Source organism: Silene latifolia, chromosome X, assembly GCF_048544455.1.
Source record: "Silene latifolia isolate original U9 population chromosome X, ASM4854445v1, whole genome shotgun sequence".
NCBI lineage: Eukaryota > Viridiplantae > Streptophyta > Magnoliopsida > Caryophyllales > Caryophyllaceae > Silene > Silene latifolia.
The window spans coordinates 276198038-276219134 of record NC_133537.1 but is presented as its reverse complement, the minus strand read 5'-3'; the positions used below and the strand labels follow the sequence as shown (position 1 = coordinate 276219134).

General features: G+C 41.7%; 1 long non-coding RNA gene across 1 annotated transcript; it reads right to left on the bottom strand.

Moving 5' to 3' along the window:
• Positions 1–403: 403 nt before the first annotated feature.
• Positions 404–3039, bottom strand: LOC141621831 (uncharacterized). Its single transcript, XR_012532713.1, has 3 exons — positions 2931–3039; positions 2765–2837; positions 404–630 (listed from the first exon to the last, which is right to left on the bottom strand). It is a non-coding gene; the product is annotated as an uncharacterized LOC141621831 (long non-coding RNA).
• Positions 3040–21097: the final 18058 nt, after the last annotated feature.

Sequence of the window (21097 nt, the reverse complement as noted above, 5' to 3'; positions counted from 1 at the left end):
CGGACGAAATAGATAGGGGTGAATCGGAGGATCCGCAAAGCGAAAAGGAAGTCAGCGATTCTGAGAGGAAGGTGAGAGCTCTCGGTCAAAAGGGCGGACGCGACCGAGGGCCGATCCAAAGCGACGATCAGCGCACACCTTACCTAGATCGGGCTGCGCGCCATAACAAGCTACCAGATGATAAGAAGGAAGTAAGAGCTTTTAGAATAAAGGCCTCCAGATTCATTCTTATTGATGATATATTATTCAGAAAGTCACTAGCAGGCCCCCACCTACGGTGCCTGGACAAGGAAGAAGCACAGACTGTGTTACATGCTCTCCACAGTGGCGAATGTGGAAACCACTCTGACACCCCGCGATAACGCGGAAAATAAAACTAATAAATTTAAAGCGGAAATTGTGAGATTTTAAAAACTTTTTATTATAAGTTAAAGATTAAAACGCGGGTGCCAAAACGAAATGAAACAAAACAAAAATAGACAATTTTAGGTTATTACAACCCAAGTCTAGAAGGCGGGGAAAAGATATCCCACGAATAAACATATAAGGGGTTTCTAAACTAGAAACTAAGGTCCGAGGGTTTAGTTCTCGCTAGCCCACACGCCTTCCCCACGTAAGCATCTTCACCACCTGTCATTCATGTAAACATGAACGCCACAGTCAGTGGGGAGTAACTCAAGGTTCTCTCAGCCACAATATGTCGAAATGCAAGTAAACAAACACTTAATTAAACATATTGATTATGCAACGTACGTGAACAGTAAAGAACAAGGAGATTCATGCAACATGTATGAACAAATGGAGAACAAGGAGATATAATGAAAATCATGATGAGATAGACATGGTACTTTCTTGATAGAATAGGCATGATACATCAGAATAAGTATGCAATCAACGACATAGAACAATAAAGTCAACCAACTCATATTGACACGACTCAACAAGTGTAAGACCGGCACAAAGTGTAGACGGAGTATCCGACTCAGAGGCTACCTTTAAAGCATGTCCGAGATACCACACACAAGACTACATCCTAGACTTCAACCTCCTGGTAGGACGACGATCATAATACGGTCCTAGTCTAAACCTGGATCCAGACTCTCGGGATTGACGTCACCCTATTCGACATACGATATACCAATCGTATCCAAGACCACACTCGTAACCAAAGGTCGAGTAACCTCTAATCGGAAACATGGCACACACCCGTAACCAAAGGTCCGAAAAAAGGCGGAAGGATATCCTAATTCGGAAACATGGCACACACCCGTAACCAAAGGTCCGAAAGAGGAAAGATAACCCAATCCGGAAACATGGCACACACTCGTAACCAAAGGTCCGAAAGGGGTAAAAAGGAAAGTCAAGTCGTCACACAATGTAAAACGTCACACTTGAGTCACAATAAGAGTAAGAATGATCATGCAAACATCATATGACACGGGACCATTAATGTCACATTCATACTCATGGCTTGCATCTCACCATGAGTACGGATGAGAACATCAATCCCGACGATCATATCGCAACTAGAGGGCTTATAGCTCACCCCTAGTATCCGATAAGACCAAGACTCTCACAACAGACAATACAAGGCATATCAAGGATATGACTCTTCACAAATAACTATTTAATAATAATAATTCATACTTGTCTTATATTAATAGATATTCCATTTTCCTGATTTAACATGCTGGTTAAATAAAATATAACAAGTGATAATGAACAATTTACGTTATATGAAATATACGGGATAAATTGTGACCAACTTAAGTGACTCAATTATGAGCCCAATAAACAAATTATAAGGAGCCCAACAATTAAATCACATTAAGCCCAACAAACAAGATATGTTAGACCCAACTTAATACTCATGTAAAATTCAAACATATAATCATGTGAGACCCAACAAATTTGTCATGTGAAGTCCAATAAATTTATCATTTGAAGTCCAACAAACTAAATCAAATGAGCCCAACAAATAAATTATGTCAAGCCCAACAAATATAATATGTCAAGCCCAACGAATCAATTATGGCAAGTCCAAATAAATTAACATGTCTAAGAGCGATATTTAACGAGTCATGTAATATAAAACACGAGTCGGAAATTTGAATGATTGAAACAAACGCATGAGAGGCCAAACAAACTACCAGACACGACTCAAAGAGTGAACTTTGGACAGCCATACTCACGTCCCTACCAACAACCGTGACCAAGCTAGGCTGCTGGCTAGGAAGGGCAGGCCACTGCTCAGGCTAGCCGTGATGAGACAAGCCACACGGCCCTTGTTCAGACCACAAACAGCCACCCTCTCGCTCCCAAAATCAGCCAAGAACAGCCACAAACACCCGCTAAAGCCCACTCATACACACCTGTCCCAAAACAGTCTCACGGACTCCCTCCTGTCACGGTTTCAATATGAAATCAATAGCCCACACAGCTCAGTTTTCAGACGGGATACAAAGTAGGATTGAGACGGAAGTAAAACGCAGCTAAACCTGAATAACACTCACCAAATTTAACTTAACGCAGCTCGAAATTCATGTAAAACAGCCCGATTTAAACGTTATTTTAAGACGGAACCTCGACACAAAATCTTCATGAACACAACCAAATAAGCATAAAGACAAAGAATGGCGAGATAAAAATCGAGCATACAAATGAGGGAAGGTGTAAAGAACGGAACTTTATCAAAACAAAGACACATAACACGACACTTAAGATGGAATTTCGACGTTTTTGTCGAGTAACCTATCACCGTTACCTTTTTGCCCTTCAAAACTCCGAGAAAACGTCTAAAAAGTATGAGCTTCTCACCGGTTCTTCAGTTTCTTAAACTAGAGGAAAGAAAACGAGATAAAAGAGCTAAAAATCAGAACTTTCATGAGACGGGTCAAACTGAAATCACCACAAAAACAATACTTTCTTACCTCAAAAGATGAAGAATGAACAGGGGAAGCTAATGGTGTAAGAATTAGGGGATTTAGTTGAGGAATAAGGGAGAAATCTGGGATTTAAGGGGGCGAAAATGGTGTCGTATGGTGCTCGCTGCTGCTGTGTTTGTTGTTGTTTGCTTTTAGAGGAAGAAGACGAGAGAAAGAAAGAAAGGGGATGGCAGGGTGGGGTTCACCGGGTAAACAACAACAACAACAATAATAATAATAATAATAATAATAATGATAATTATAATAATAATATTAATAATGATTTATAAAAAGAGATATTTAGAGGTGGGTGTAAGAGGGTAGGTGGGCAAGTTGTCGAATTCTGATTGGTCCGGATTAAAGCAGGTACAAGGTGAAATGTGACGGTCTATAGCTAGACGGAATAATGTCTCCAGTTTATTTTAACTTGAGACGGAAACTAATATTATCACTGTCACTATTATTATCCGACCAAAAATACGTATACATTCATTATTATATAAATCATGCCTTAAAGATATAATTTAATCGTACATATTTTTTTTTATATAAACGCGCTTTTATATAATACGTTTATAAAAATCGTGTTTGATATAAAATTAATTAAATTGAATAATTCAAAAATATGAAATAAAGTAATCGAACAGTTTAATAAATTTAAAATGTCAAAATGGAAAATTCGCGGGTGTTACAATCACCCCATCTTTTAAAAAGTTTCGTCCTCGAAACTTGAATGTAGAAAAGAAAGGTTATAAAAATAAAATTGAACTTTTAAAATCGGTAACCAAAACATTAAAAGGTTACTTAATTGTAAGAATTAAAATTCTTTCAAATAGGGCATCAAAGGAACTATTAATTCAAAGCGGAAAAACACGAGATTTTTAAAATCTTTAAAAGTTTAACTAAAATTTTCCGACAGAACCAAGTCGAAAGGCAAATCATTTGTATAAATCAAAATCAAAACACTTTTAAAAACATTAACGGAGAGTTTTCAAAAGTGTAAGTCTCATTCATGGAACGAAATTGTTCTTGTCGTGCACACAAGAACGCTAACTTTCCAAGGCAAAGACAAGTTTAAAACAAAAATCACTCGCCGACAAGCGTAGAACAAGTTATCAAACGTCTCCAATAACGAGTTCTAACATCCGATCAACGTTAAAATCAAAAGAAAAAGGCAATCCACTCAAATTTTCTCTTGTAAAAGTCAAAATAGGAATGAAGATTTCTCATTTAAACTAAAAAGGGAATCAAATTCCTGAAAATGTAAAATGATACTTGGCAAAGAAGTCAAAAATAGATCAAAGTTAACATAAATTGGGTAAAATTTAAAGAAATCTCGGGTTTAGCCATTAAAATCATGATAAAGAAGCCTACACTCAAGGGACAAATATGGAATTAAATCAAATTTTCATTTTCAAACCTCTAAAATAGGTAAGGTTTTGCAAAAGTAACATCAACTTGTAACAAAGAATCAAAAATAGTAGCTTGAAAATTTAGAAGTTGTAGGAAATGAAAAGCAATTTAGACAACATAAATACAAGGTAAGCTAAGAGAGTCCAAACTTCACTAATTAAAAGAGCTATGATGAATTTCATAGGGTACGAATTGGAGTCAAGTCAATAAGAATGCCAAAGGTAGAGTTTTTTTTTTTAAGGTCACTGGCATCAAACTTAAAGGAGGAGCACGATGAAGCGAGAAAGCGAGGTACGAAGGGTAACACTTATGGTCAAAGAAAAAGGGAAATTAGGCAACAAGGAAACGCCAGGTACTCAAATCCCAAACAACAATATCATCCTGAACTGTTCCGAAAACTTCCTAGCCACAAAACTTATAACCACATAGCTCCCAAAGATTTCCTCAGAACACTTGTGTTACTTCATCCTAATTTATTCTCTGAAACAAGTTATTGCACTATAAGTGTGATTTCATCACTCCAAATCCTCAAACATCCACAAATAACTTCCACAAGATCTAGGTCCAGGTTTCCAACAAGGCTATACTCATATCCAACTAGGGTCAATCATGGGTTCCTCCGAAAAGTAAACCCTCCATCAAGAATCCCAATACTAAGCCCTAAACTCCAAGAAAAGGTTCCTCAAATATTCTACAAGGTTCTCATTTCAATACAAGGTGGTAACATATACATTATCAAACCCTCACATCTAAAGCGACTACGAAAGCCAATCACAAACTCAACTTACTTAGTCAATCCTGCATCCTCAAATCCACCATTCAATTTCATCCACCTTAGGTCAAGTACTAAGCACTAGTATCCCAAACATAACCAACCAAGCCAGGTTCCATAACCTTAGTAACCAATGCAACTCAAACTTGACACACAAAATCCACCAATCAAATATACTCACTTTATCAAGGATCTAGGTATAAGAACCATCAAGTATGTCTCATCACACTACCTAAGTCTTTCCAACATCAAATCCTCTCAAAACCAGGATTAAGGGTCAACCACAAACAATCCCCTCAAAAGTCAAAATTCTCAACCAAGATCAACATTCCTCAAAAGAAAGAGTACTATAAAAAGGCGTTAAAGGGGGATAAGCAAGAAACAAAGGACTAGTTAAGAGGGTACAAGAGTAACTTTCAAAGTAAAACAGAAGAGAGTTTAGAAGAAGGATAAGCACCAAGAGATAAAGAATAAGGCAAGGTACACAAAGAATGAGAGTTGTCTTCAAGGAAGTAGAATCATCCTTCAAAAGTTGAACAAATCTTCAATGCTCGACAATAGGCACCAAATCTTGATCTTCACGTAGGCAAAACCACGGTCATTGATCCAAAGGCACAACAATTATTAAATGACAATCAACAAACATGTTAGAACCTAACAAATAGCAAATACACTACAGACTACCACCTTAGGTCCTTAAGTCTACCCATCTCTCATTCATTATTCAAGGTCAAGTTCACATTTAAATTTGGGGTACACGTGTGTGCGTCGGGAGCAACATAGGCTCTGATACCAACTCTGACACCCCGCGATAACGCGGAAAATAAAACTAATAAATTTAAAGCGGAAATTGTGAGATTTTAAAAACTTTTTATTATAAGTTAAAGATTAAAACGCGGGTGCCAAAACGAAATGAAACAAAACAAAAATAGACAATTTTAGGTTATTCCAACCCAAGTCTAGAAGGCGGGGAAAAGATATCCCACGAATAAACATATAAGGGGTTTCTAAACTAGAAACTAAGGTCCGAGGGTTTAGTTCTCGCTAGCCCACACGCCTTCCCCACGTAAGCATCTTCACCACCAGTCATTCATGTAAACATGAACGCCACAGTCAGTGGGGAGTAACTCAAGGTTCTCCCAGCCACAATATGTCGAAATGCAAGTAAACAAACACTTAATTAAACATATTGATCATGCAACGTACGTGAACAGTAAAGAACAAGGAGATTCATGCAACATGTATGAACAAATGGAGAACAAGGAGATATAATGAAAATCATGATGAGATAGACATGGTACTTTCTTGATAGAATAGGCATGATACATCAGAATAAGTATGCAATCAACGACATAGAACAATAAAGTCAACCAACTCATATTGACACGACTCAACAAGTGTAAGACCGACACAAAGTGTAGACGGAGTATCCGACTCAGAGGCTACCTTTAAAGCATGTCCGAGATACCATACACAAGACTACATCCTAGACATCAACCTCCTGGTAGGACGACGATCATAATACGGTCCTAGTCTAAACCTGGATCCAGACTCTCGGGATGGACGTCACCCGATTCGACATACGATATACCAATCGTATCCAAGACTCGAAACATGTCACACACTCTTAACCAAAGGTCGAGTAACCTCTAATCGGAAACATGGCACACACCCGTAACCAAAGGTCCGAAAAAAGGCGGAAGGATATCCTAATTCAGAAACATGGCACACACCCGTAACCAAAGGTCCGAAAGAGGAAAGATAACCCAATCCGGAAACATGGCACACACTCGTAACCAAAGGTCCGAAAGGGGTAAAAAGGAAAGTCAAGTCGTCACACAATGTAAAACGTCACACTTGAGTCACAATAAGAGTAAGAATGATCATGCAAACATCATATGACACGGGACCATTAATGTCACATTCATACTCATGGCTTGCATCTCACCATGAGTACGGATGAGAACATCAATCCCGACGATCATATCGCAACTAGAGGGCTTATAGCTCACCCCTAGTATCCGATAAGACCAAGACTCTCACAACAGACAATACAAGGCATATCAAGGATATGACTCTTCACAAATAACAATTTAATAATAATAATTCATACTTGTCTTATATTAATAGATATTCCATTTTTCTGATTTAACATGCTGGTTAAATAAAATATAACAAGTGATAATGAACAATTTACGTTATATGAAATATACGGGATAAATTGTGACCAACTTAAGTGACTCAATTATGAGCCCAATAAACAAATTATAAGGAGCCCAACAATTAAATCACATTAAGCCCAACAAACAAGATATGTTAGACCCAACTTAATACTCATGTAAAATTCAAACATATAATCATGTGAGACCCAACAAATTTGTCATGTGAAGTCCAATAAATTTATCATATGAAGTCCAACAAACTAAATCAAATGAGCCCAACAAATAAATTATGTCAAGCCCAACAAATATAATATGTCAAGCCCAACGAATCAATTATGGCAAGTCCAAATAAATTAACATGTCTAAGAGCGATATTTAACGAGTCATGTAATATAAAACACGAGTCGGAAATTTGAATGATTGAAAGAAACGTATGAGAGGCCAAACAAACTACCAGACACGACTCAAAGAGTGAACTTTGGACAACCATACTCACGTCCCTACCAACAACCGTGACCAAGCTAGGCTGCTGGCTAGGAAGGGCAGGCCACTGCTCAGGCTAGCCGTGATGAGACAAGCCACACGGCCCTTGTTCAGACCACAAACAGCCACCCTCTCGCTCCCAAAATCAGCCAAGAACAGCCACAAACACCCGCTAAAGCCCACTCATACACACCCGTCCCAAAACAGTCTCACGGACTCCCTCCTGTCACGGTTTCAATATGAAATCAATAGCCCACACAACTCAGTTTTCAGACGGGATACAAAGTAGGATTGAGACGGAAGTAAAACGCAGCTAAACCTGAATAACACTCACCAAATTTAACTTAACCCAGCTCGAAATTCATGTAAAACAGCCCGATTTAAACGTTATTTTAAGACGGAACCTCGACACAAAATCTTCATGAACACAACCAGCGAATCCGAGCATAAAGACAGCAATGGCGAGATAAAAATCGAGCATACAAATGAGGGAAGGTGTAAAGAACGGAACTTTATCAAAACAAAGACACATAACACGACACTTAAGATGGAATTTCGACGTTTTTGTCGAGTAACCTATCACCGTTACCTTTTTGCCCTTCAAAACTCCGAGAAAACGTCTAAAAAGTATGAGCTTCTCACCGGTTCTTCAGTTTCTTAAACTAGAGGAAAGAAAACGAGATAAAAGAGCTAAAAATCAGAACTTTCATGAGACGGGTCAAACTGAAATCACCACAAAAACAATACTTTCTTACCTCAAAAGATGAAGAATGAACAGGGGAAGCTAATGGTGTAAGAATTAGGGGATTTAGTTGAGGAATAAGGGAGAAATCTGGGATTTAAGGGGGCGAAAATGGTGTCGTATGGTGCTCGCTGCTGCTGTGTTTGTTGTTGTTTGCTTTTAGAGGAAGAAGACGAGAGAAAGAAAGAAAGGGGATGGCAGGGTGGGGTTCACCGGGTAAACAACAACAACAACAATAATAATAATAATAATAATAATAATAATAATAATAATAATAATAATAATAATAATAATGATAATAATAATAATAATATTAATAATGATTTATAAAAAGAGATATTTAGAGGTGGGTGTAAGAGGGTAGGTGGGCAAGTTGTCGAATTCTGATTGGTCCGGATTAAAGCAGGTACAAGGTGAAATGTGACGGTCTATAGCTAGACGGAATAATGTCTCCAGTTTATTTTAACTTGAGACGGAAACTAATATTATCACTGTCACTATTATTATCCGACCAAAAATACGTATACATTTATTATTATATAAATCATGCCTTAAAGATATAATTTAATCGTACATATTTTTTTTTATATAAACGCGCTTTTATATAATACGTTTATAAAAATCGTGTTTGATATAAAATTAATTAAATTGAATAATTCAAAAATATGAAATAAAGTAATCGAACAGTTTAATAAATTTAAAATGTCAAAATGGAAAATTCGCGGGTGTTACAATGGAGGGGGCAGAAGTCTGGCAAACAAAGTCCTCAGACAGGGATACTATTGGCCTACAATGAAGGCAGATGCAGCAGAGTATGCACGAAAATGTGAAGCTTGCCAGCGCTCAGCACCAATGATTCACCAGCCAGCAGAGCCCCTGCACCCTATTATTTCTCCCTGGCCATTCATGGCATGGGGCATGGACATAGTAGGCCCTCTACCACGGGCCACAGTAAACAGAACCTGGATGCTAGCAATGACAGACGACTTCTCCAAGTGGATAGAGGCAGAAGCATTCACGAAAGTAAAACGCAAACAGGTCATCTCATTCATAAAACGAAACATCATCTGCAGATTTGGTATCCCATCAGAAATTATATGTGACAATGGCTCACAATTCATCTCAAACGATACTGAAGGATATTGTGCCAGGTGGAACATCACCTTAAAAAAGTCAGCACCCAGGACTCGAAAGTCCAATGGACAAGCCAATCCGAAGAATAAAATCATTATGGACAATCTGAGAAGGAGGTTACAGGAGTTAGGAGGAAAGTGGGCAGATGAATTGCCACTAGTGTTGTGGTCAGACAGAACGACGCCAAAGATAGCAAAAGGTCAAACACCCTTCAGCCTGGTGTTTGGCGCGGAAGCAGTCATTCCATCAGAAGTTCTAGTTCCTACCCACAGGTATGAAAATATGACGAGGTAACTGAACAGTGCAGAGATGACCAGAAGCCTGGACACAATTGACGAGCTGGGAGCAAGCGCAAAAATCCGTCTGGCTGCCTACAAACAGTCAGTGGCCAAGAGTTATAACAAGAACGTAAAAATCAGGCTCCTGGAGGTAGGAGACCTGGTTCTCCGAGAGGTGTTCCAGAACACCAAGAATCGAAAAGCAGGCAAATTCGCCTACAAATGGGAAGGACCATACCAGGTAGAAGGAGTTGTTGGCCATGGTGCATCTGACCGATGACTATGGACGGTCAAATCATACAACGCCCATGGAACATACTTCACCTGAAGAGAAATTACTTTTAATAATAAGTAGACTCTAGTTTTCAGAATAATGTACTATGAGAAGCCAAATCATTTTTAAAGATAAAATAAAAATTCGGTAGTAGGCATACTGCTAGTTTCACTCTTATTTCTGGTGTCTTTAGTTTTTTTTTAAAAGCTTTAAACTACTATTGGATGGTGTGGTCTGGCAGCGTCCTGGGACTACAATTGCTCTGGTACCCCATGAGATGGCGACAGGTACTTCACATCATTCTGATAGATTTTCCTATTTTCAGGCTTCTTTAAGTACATCACTTTGAATTCTGGTATCTATGGTACTTTGAAAGGATGTCTAGGAGGACTGTCAACTGCCAACGCGGGGTGACAAGGCACATGGCACTCCAACATGCCTAACCTATTTTCTCCACAAGGAGCACCCTCACCAAAGTGATTTGTGGAACATACGAAAGGGAGCCTGGGCGACAAATGAATACGCTTATCCAGGCTACCCCTGATACCACCCCCTGGACGTAGCTCGCACTAATCGCACTTAATCAGGGCCCCAGCATGCATGCAAAAACGAACATGGAACGTAGGGATATCTGCGCTACCAGAATCCTACAGCGTCTCCATCTGGTCCTAGAATGACGATAAACTTGCCTCAATGACACCCCTGCTGGCATAAAACGAGATGAACACACCTTGCGTCATGAACAAGGTTAAGTAGTCTACAAACTGCGGCATACGCCTAAATCAGCCAGCCGGCTGACACGGAAGCTAGCTTGGTCTGGATCAGTCTTTTCAGGCTGACCAGGCTGGTCTAAATCAGCCCCCTAGGTTAACACGGCCACTCCTCCTTACATTGCGGCATACGCCTAAATCAGCCATCAGGCTGACACGGCAGCTAGCTGAGTCATAACGTTATCCTTTTCAGGGTGACAGGACTCGCCTAAATCAGTCAAACAGACTGACACGGCATAAACTTCCTAAAAACAGGGAGAATAAACAAACAAACACACGACATATAAGCTAAAACCTTGCCAAAACTATGACAAGGGGCATTTCAAAATATGGCCAAAATACGGCCCCACGTTTAACCGCCACAGTGGCGGAGCAAACACAAGAACAAGTTTAAAAAACTTACAAAGTCTGCCACCTGTGGGCCAGACTGCCAAAAAATTCATCAAAAAATAAATACTTAATTATCGGTCACATTAATGACCTCCACTTCTGGCATCTCCTCTGCCTGCTGACCTCTCGTTTCAGGTACCGCATCAGTCTGAGCATCCTCAGCCGCCATAGCTCCCTGAGCTCCGTCGGCACATCCCGGGACATTCCGGCCTCACCCCCAGCCACCTGCTCGGCCAATGCGGAGAATTCACCTCACCAACCTCGGGCATCGGATACTCGGATCGGGTTGAGCGGGGTAGAGCATCTCCAGCTGCTTCTCCTCTTCCTCTATGGCCTACTGGGTGGGAGCCTCCTCGAGTGTAGCACACATCCCACTGATCTTTCCCCGCCAGGTGGCATATGCAACGACGTTGGTGGCCAGGGAGATCAGCTCACTGATCTTCTCCTCGACCGCTTCGAGAGTCGAGAAAAGGTGCCGCACACCGCCCGGGTTCGAGCTACCGATCGGCCCCCTCCTTCAACTTTTTCTTGGTGACAAAGCTCGGTCTTCACTCCACCACACGTTCCTTCGATCAACCCGCTCAGTGCCGGATCTGCAACAGATCTCCTTCGACTCCTGGTTCTTGGCGCTGGTAGCACGGCTGGTGGTTTGCACTATGTTGATCATCTTCCTGTTGTAGAGTGCAGATCAAGAGTCCGGGGCATAAATAATCGAAGTCGGCAAAAGAGTTGGGAGGCGAGAATTTAAGCAAGAAGCGGATGGACAGACAGGTAGAAGACGAAGAGTATTTACCATGAAGGCATTGTGCACATCGTTCTCGGCCATCTCCTCCGGAGTGAACTCCGAAAACGTTTCCTTCAACGGGAGGAAAGAGCGGTGATCGATCTCCGGCCGAGACGGCACCTTGTCCACATTCCCAAAGCCTTCTGGGAAATGAGCAATGATGCCCCCACTAGTAGAAGCACGAGGACGGCGGGAGGAGTAGGCGGATGGCGAGATAACGGATTAACCTCCGGGGGCACACGAGCAGCAGAATCGGAAACGCAGGAGGAGTCCGAAAAGAGGCGGCAGGAGCACTCCTCTTGGAGGCGGAGAGCCACATCGTGGCCGTGGAAGGTCTCTTTCTTTTAGCACTTTGGAGGATGAGTTCCGGTTGATCGACTTTTGAACTCGCAAGCATATACGATCTCGAGACGGCGAGAATGCATAAAACATCAGTAGCAACAGCATACAAACAGAAGTGGTTACAGAAACCTTACCAGAAGACATACTGTGGGCTCATTGAGGAGGATTGGAGGAAGAAGCGGGTGAAAAACCAGGAAGCAGGACTGGGAACTTTCTCTCAAACTCAGAAATACTGAATAGCTTGCTGCAGGCAGGGATCTTGGCGCCGATACGGGTAAGGTCGCAGGGGCCTGCACGAAGACGATGAAGTAAGCTAGTAAGCAGCGAGATAAAACAAATCAGGTAACAGGAAAGCTACTTACTCGAAGTCAAAGCCCATTTCTCGAAAATATAATCAGCAGGAGGCTGGATGGAGTCCTTCCTCACGTAGAAGAAGTCCTCGAACCATTTCTCATCACGAGATTTTGACACATGTTTGAAGGGAGCCTCTCCACGTCCCCGGAAGGAGAATTGACCCCTGCCCAGGGACCTGATGTTGTACATATAGGCCAGATCGCCCAGAGTGACAGCTTTGCCAGTACTCTGACCAGCGGCCAGAGAGTAGAGAAGAACTCTCCAAATGGCGGCAGAGATTTGTGCCATGGCGAAATTGTTGGTGAAGATAAAATCTTGAACGAGTTTCGGGAAAGGGAAACGGAGGCCATATCTAAACGGATATAAGTAGAAGCAAATCCACCCTGGACGGAGGGCATCAGCTTTTTGTCTCGGTTCAGGGATGGCAATATCCACCCCATCACCAAGACCAAGCAGGTTCTTGATCGTCGGAATGTCGGCCGGAGTTAAGGCGGAATCGCAATCATGTGGATGTCTAAAAAGTCCCCGAGAAGGGAAAGTGGGGTCGAGATTACGGTCGGAGGGTGTTGAGGTTGACGAGGATTGTCGAGTTTTGCCCATGGTGGAGAGAGAAAGTGAAGATTAAAAAGGGAAGGGAAGAAGGATTACCTGATGATGAAGACAGAGAGGGGAACAGTGAAGCCGGCGAGGAGTAAAAAAGAAGGAAGATTGAGGGTTTAAGAGAGAAGAGCTTTTGAAATGATTTGAAGTATATTAAATGAAAGTGGAAGAGAGACGTTGAGGTTATAAAGAGGAGAGAGGGAGTTGGGTGCGGAGAAAGAGGAATAGGGCGGCTGGAAGTAATGTGTTGCATGGGAAGAAGTAAAAGACGGCGTAGGGTTTTTAACATTTGGTTACGTAAATTCCTTGTTCGATACTTGAAAGCGTACTTCACAAGGAATTTGGGGCAAACTGTTTGGGCTAAAAATAGCGTAATAAAGAAAGCCCACTTGGTGAAATAAAGATTATAAAGAAGAGGTGAGGAGGAAGGGAGCCCGCGGTCTGGAAAAGGGAGATGGGCTTGAGAAGGATCAAGAGCCCACCGAGGAAGGTGCCCGCGTTAAGGAAAATAGTGTTAGGGAGAAGTTAGGGAGATCGGGGAGAATTGGTAAGAGAGTTCGGGTTTGGAAAGAAGTCCTTATGGAAATAATATTCCCTTTCCATATTCAAGGTAGGATATATCTAGGGTTCTTACCCTATAAATAGCCAAGGGAGGAAATCAAGAAAGGCATTCACTCATCCATATATTCATTCAAGATTATATTCAAGACAACCACATCACGGCATATCACTCACAAATATACACCGTCCGAGATCTTGCAGGCCTGACTCCTAACGCCAGCAAGATTAGCATAAATGTTATCATTGTAATCATCCTCCTATTCATATAGTGCAATACTTGGCAGGGTACCGTCCCTCCCGCGGTTGTTCTCACATTGGGTTTTCCGCGTCACCAAAATCTTACGTGTCAATTTACATTACGCACTTTATTTCCCGTTTACTTATTGACATACAAATCATCATACAATCGACCAACGAATATAGACTACATTGACCCTAAATCGACTTAGGTAAAAAAGACCTAAACACTAGTTGGTAGAAGTATATGCATTAGGATGTATAAATGTTAGTTGCATCATGGCATATAGTTTGCATGTTAGAAAATTTTTGTGAAACCTTCTATTTGGGAAACTTGACAAGTGTATATAGGCCCTTGTAGATGCTTTTTCTTATTAAGACTTTGTTTGTTAGAATACTTGTAAAGCACCCTAGGATGTGTCATACTAGTATCCTTTGACCCATGGATTAAGGCCTAATCAAGAGTACCTTGTGGTGTGATAACTCCTTGGCTACCGTTTATTCCATAGTGACCCTTGAAACCATGCAACCATCATCCATGTTCTACCACATTTTGTCATCAAAGGGAATGGGCACAAAAATTGTTCAAAAATTTGAGTTCAAGAAATGAAATGAAAAGTCAAAAAGTTTGCAAATTGCATCAAATGAAAACAGGAGCAAAAATAGACTCCTAATGCTTCAAATACAAGCACCCTCACTACAAATGGGGTGACTTTGAAAATGTTCAAAATAAAATGCAAAAGTTGAAAGTTGTCAAGTATTGAAATGCCAAACATCAAAAGAAATGGCAAAAAGAAAGTGTTCTCAAATGTTATATGCCACAAGAAATTGGGGGGAAAAACAACAACAAAAGCAAACTCCCAAATGAAACTCAAATCCTATTGATCCCTTTATCCATCATATCCATTTTGGTGCATGGTAGAGAGGGGACGACCCTTCTTCTTGTCTAGGCAAGAAGAGGAATTCCGCGATCCTTCAGTGTTTCTAACACCATAGGGAGCATACTCTTGACGAAAGCATTTAACAATTGAGGACAAAGGTACCCTAGCTTGACACAACTTGGAGGTGATTTATTGGTATCCTTCTAGGCTTAGTAGTTTGAAGAAACCGTATCTATGATGGAGTGTGTACCCTTAGATTGCTTCCCTTGTAGATAATTTCCGCCACTTAGATGAGGAAAGTGGCTATTATTTTGTAGATGCATCCATTACTTATTTTGTGTGCTTTAATGCTTGGATGTGTCGCCATTTTGGCAAGCCCCACCTTGCCTTGCAAGAAGGCATCCTACCTCATGGTTGTCTTGTTGTGAGTTGAAGGGGCGGAGTGAGACCCGCTAATTGTCTCACATCGGCTATATTAGTATGTTAGTTTGAATAAAGGTCTAGTTTTTGTCACCTTTTTACTCGGGACGAGTAAAGGTTCGGTTAGGGGATATTTGATGTGAACATTATTTGCGCACATTTAGTCCCCTAATTGAACCTATTTTGCATACTTTTATAACATTTCATGACCATTTTATCCGTCAAATGCTTTCTATTTTGCTTTCCTATTGCATTGGACATGTTTTGTAGGAAAGGAGATAATAAGGCGGAAATTCCCGTCTTTCATGCATATTTGGAAGCTTGTTGACGATATTTGATGGACTAAGTATGAAGAGGAGGCAAGAATGATGACCAAGGAAGAAGAAATAAAGAGTATATAGAGGCATCTTAGGCTTAAAAGCAAAAAGAAAGGGAATATCAGCTCAACCCACGCGGGTCAAGCCTATCTGGAGCAGGATACTGATGAACCCGCTCGGGTCAATTTCAGCCCGCTCGGGTTGAAGCTCTAGATGCTCGTTTTCAGCTCGGGACGAGCGTATTCCTGGACAGGAAGTTCTTCCTTGCTACGTGAATCATGATCCGCGCATATTTCTTGAAAGACTAGCAAAAAGGAGACTCGCATCTTTTTTCGAGAGGAGCATTTCCCTACTCAAACTTAGCAATGCTATTTACTAAAATACCCTTGCTTAACCTAATGATGCACCACTATATATACCCCATTTGTAATAATCAAACCATGAAGTTTTCATTAGATTAAATCAATCCTTCTTTAGATTAGGTTAAGCTTCCATTAGGAGTAGATTAGAATAGATTACTCTTTAATTTTTCCACAAAATTACACATTAATCTTTCCTTTAATTATTGTTCAAGTTTATTATTGAGTAATTCAAGTTTATTATTGGGTAATTAGAAGATCATTTGGGTTTATTGGGAGATTGACAACCTTCCATCAATCATCAAGTACTTCTATTATTCTTTGCATTATTATTTTGGAATCTCCATAGGTATAATTCTCTTAATCCTTGTTTTAATTATTGTTAATCTTTCTTACTTGTTCATCATGTTTTGCCTTGTTAATATGATTGACAACCTTGTTAGCATGTCAAACTTGATAATGAGTGAGTAGTCTCTTAGCTAGGATTAATGGGTAATTAGGGAAACCAACATGGAGATTGATTCATGCTTAATCTAATATGTTCACATAATTAATTTGCTTGCTTGTTATGATGTCAACCTATGCACATGTTATGTTTGATGAAATGCTAAGCCTATGAATCCTTGCATTTACAACCATCTCTTATCTATTGACTTGACTTGTAAGACATAAACCAACTCGAGTCTTGTTAAACAATGCATAGAAGTGATTAGGGGGAAAGTAAGTCGACTTGTAGGTGTTGTACAATCTAATCGATTTAGCTCCGGGACCCAACTCTTCCTAAGAACCGTAAGACATAAACCAACTCGGTTCCTTTACAACAATAATGGCTTGCTTATAATTGAGAACATGTTTGTATGATCAACTCCCATTATTTCCTTATGAACCCATGATATCCTAGCATTTTTAGTCATTTGTTTACATCTTTCCTCTTGTTGCTTGTTTATTGCTTTTATTAGTTGTTTGGCCTAAAAATAGCATAATAAGGAAGGCCCACTTAATAAAATAAAATGCTAGGGGAGGAGTAACAAGGAGGAAGGGAGCCCGAAATTTGGAGAAAGGGGAAACGGGCTAAAGGAAGATCAGGAGCCCATCATAGAAGGCGTCCGGATTAAGGAAAGAGAAGTTAGGGAGAAGTTAGGGAGATCAGGGAGAATTGGGAAAGGCGGCCGAATTTGGAAAGAGTTCTTATGGAAATTATATTCCCTTTCCATATTCAAAGTAGGACATATCTAAGGTTCTCACCCTATAAATAGCCAAGGAAGCAAATCAAGAAGGACATTCATACACTCACATTCAAGAATACATCAACACCACGACATTAGCATAATATTGTACTCAAATATACATCCGTCCAAGATCTTGCAGGCCGGACGCCTACTGCCAGCAAGATTAGCTTTACACCTCGATTGTACTCATCCTCCCATTCAAGTATAGTGCAATATTTGGCAGGGTATCGTCCCTCCCGCTGTTGTTCCCACATTGGGTTTTCCGCGTCACCAAAATCATACGTGTCAATTTACATTACGTGCTCTATTTATTTATTTATTAACGTACAAACGATCATACAACCAACCAACGAGTAAAGGCCGCATTAACCCTAATCAATCAACCTGGTAAAAAATACCTAAACAGTTTGGCGCCCACCGTGGGGCATTGTGGTCGTCAATCGTTGATACTCTAGATACACAATGGATAAGCAAGCATCGGAAGCCGTGTCAGGGAGCAGACAACCATCGCCGCCACCGCCCTCTACTCAAAATCCAACATCAACAGTGGCTACACAGGCTCCCGGACACACCTCAAGAATCATACCGACAACAAAAACCTCTTTACCTCCTAGGACTCCTGCTGTCGCGGCCCAAGCCTGATCAGATAACGGAACAGCAAGTTCAGGCCTCACTCCGCCACCTAGTCCCACACAAATCTTACTCACTGGCGTAGAAAATCTTCATAAAGCTATGGAAAACATGAGAGAAGACCAGAAGAAAGCTGAAGCTGAAGCAAGAAAGAGGGACATAGAGCTCTGGGTACAGATAGACATCCTGAAGCAGCAATCTGCCACCCCAGCAAGCATGGCAGACGAGGGAAGGTCTCGACTAGTAGATCTGACGCATGGGGCATCAAGTAGCAGGAATCCACTTCGACAGATACCGACCGAACTGGTAACCAGGCTGGATCTGTCCACAATACCATCAGATGGAAGAATAACCCCACAAGGGCTGGGATACCTCACGCCGAGTAACTGGCCTGCGACTAGCTGTGCGGGGGCACAAGCAGGCGGCATCCCTGTTAGCAGCCCCACGATTGATCAGACACCTTGAGTAGGATCCGAGTCAAACCAACAAATGGACTGGCAGTAGGGGACAGTCGTTACAACAACTCCTATAGCAGCTGGAACACACCAGAACCATCAAGAGCTCATATCAGGAGGCAGTATATTGAACCAATAGGTAGCCGACAGGCGGACCCTAGATTCAGGTAGCATAACAAATCAGCAGTACTTGGAGTTAAAATAAATACTGAGCTGGGTCCCAGAATTGCCACCCCCACTCGAGAAAGTAACTCTAGACAGCTACGCCGACTCACCATTCGTGGACACCATATCCATCACAGCCATGCCAAAGGGATTCACAAATCCAAATATGCCTCTCTTCGACGGCACGGCAGATCCCTTTGATCATATAAGCCAATCTGACAAGCGAAATGATGACAAGAATGACTATAGGGCAAGTCAAGGAGGCTTGCATGTGCAAAGGGTTTGGGTCCACCCTAACAGGACTGGAACTTCGATGGTTTGTGAGCCTGCCCAACAGGTCGATATCTACATTTGCTGAATTGGTGAACGCATTTACTCAACAGTTCGCAAGCAGCAGAAAGCCACAGAAGCACGCAGGAGATCTTTACAGAATCGTCCAGGGAGCAGGAGAGAGCATTGAAGAATACAATACTAGGTTCAACAATGAGAAGGTAGTAGTACGAGAATGTGATGTCTCAACAGCAGTAGAACCCTTCAGAAGAGGCCTCCACCACGACTCCGACCTATACAAGCAGCTAACCATGCATCCATGCCATAGTTTCTAGGCGGTACAGGAAAAGGCGTGCCATGAATCGTTGGAGGAAGATATCCTAGCCGAGCCGACCATCGAGCACGCCAAGTATTTCTAGTACCTCACCGTGGAGAAATCGGGAAGAAAGCAAACCACCAAAGAAGAAGGATGAGAGTCTGGGACCATATGGAAGGGGAGTCAACAGAATCGAGGAAAATCAGCTACTCCCCACTCTGGAAGAATATGGATTCACTACAGGTATAGGAGGAATCTTGAAGGCACTCAAGGAAATGGGAGATGGAGTCAGGTGGTCCAATCCACCAGTAGGAGAGCAAGCTTGGAGAAAGGATAGAAACAAGAAGTGTGAGTTCCACCGTGATATTGGGCACAACACTGAGGTTTGCTATATATTACGAAGAGAGATCAAGCACCTGTACGAACAAGGAAAGCAGAGCCACCTATTACCACGTGGGGGCAAGCAGCAAGATAAGGTAGGCTCCGCCAAGCCTGTAGACCCACCCACATGCACCAAAATCATAAACGTGATAACAGGCGGCTCAGACTTAAGCGGACTGACATACTCAGCAGCTAAAAGACGTGCCACCGAGACCAAAAGAGACAGGCCAGCCAATTCTTGCAGGATTTCTCACAGTGACCTACCAGCGGTCAGCTTTGATGAAGGAGATACATATGACGAGCGATAACATCAAGACGCACTTATTATCACCTTATCAATGGCCAATTGCACAGTCAGGAAGGTCTTGGTAGATACAGGAAGCTCGGTCAACCTAATCATGCTGAAAACTATAGAAAACATGGGATTCAGCAAGAAGGATTTGCAGAAGAAGACTATTCCGATAGTAGGCTTCAGTGGAGAAACAACCAGCTCACTAAGCGAGATAGTCATCCCAACCTATGTGGGAGGAGACAATAAGGAAGTCAGGTACCTTGTTATAGACGGCCCCTCCACCTACAACGTCATCTTGGGAAGGCCATGGTTGAACCAGATGAGAGCAGTCCCCTCAACATACCACCAGTGCATAAAGTTCCCCACACCATGGGGAGTAGAAATAATATGAGGAGATCAGGAGGAAGCTAGAGGCTGCTATAAGAAGGCACTCAAGTGCACCGCCAGCCCTCCTGCATAGCAATTACAGAAGCAGCCTATCCAGGACGAATACATCGAACCCCCAGCAGAAGAGCTGGATCAAATCAACCTGAACAAGCTGCACCCAAAAAGAACCGTGCTCATTGGCGCAGGATGCACATGAAGCTTAAGACAGCAACTAGTCAAGTTCTTACTAGATACCATGGATTGTTTTGCGTGGTCACATGATGACATGATAGGAATAGATCCATCCATCATAACGCATAAGCTCAGTGTGGACCCAAAGTGTAAACCCATCCAGCAGAGAAGAAGAAAGTTTGCAGCTGAAAGAAACAAGGTGATCAACCAAGAGGTAGATAGCTTCTTTGGCGAAAAAGAAAATAAGAGAAGTAAAATATCCAGAATGGCTATCTAACGTAGTGGTGGTGCCAAAGAAGAATGGAAAGTGGAGAGTATGTGTGGACTTCACCGACCTCAACAAAGCATGCCCTAAAGATCCATTCCCGCTGCCTCATATTGATGCAATGGTGGACGCAGCAGCTGGGCATGAGATGCTAACATTCCTGGACGCATGGAGTGGGTACAATCAGAATAAGATGGATCCTGCAGATCAAGATAAGACGGCATTTATGTCCGAAAGAGGAATATATTGTTACAATGTCATGCCATTCGGCCTAAAGAACGCATGCTCCACATATCAAAGGCTGGTTAACCGAGTGTTCAAAGAACAAATAGGAAGAAC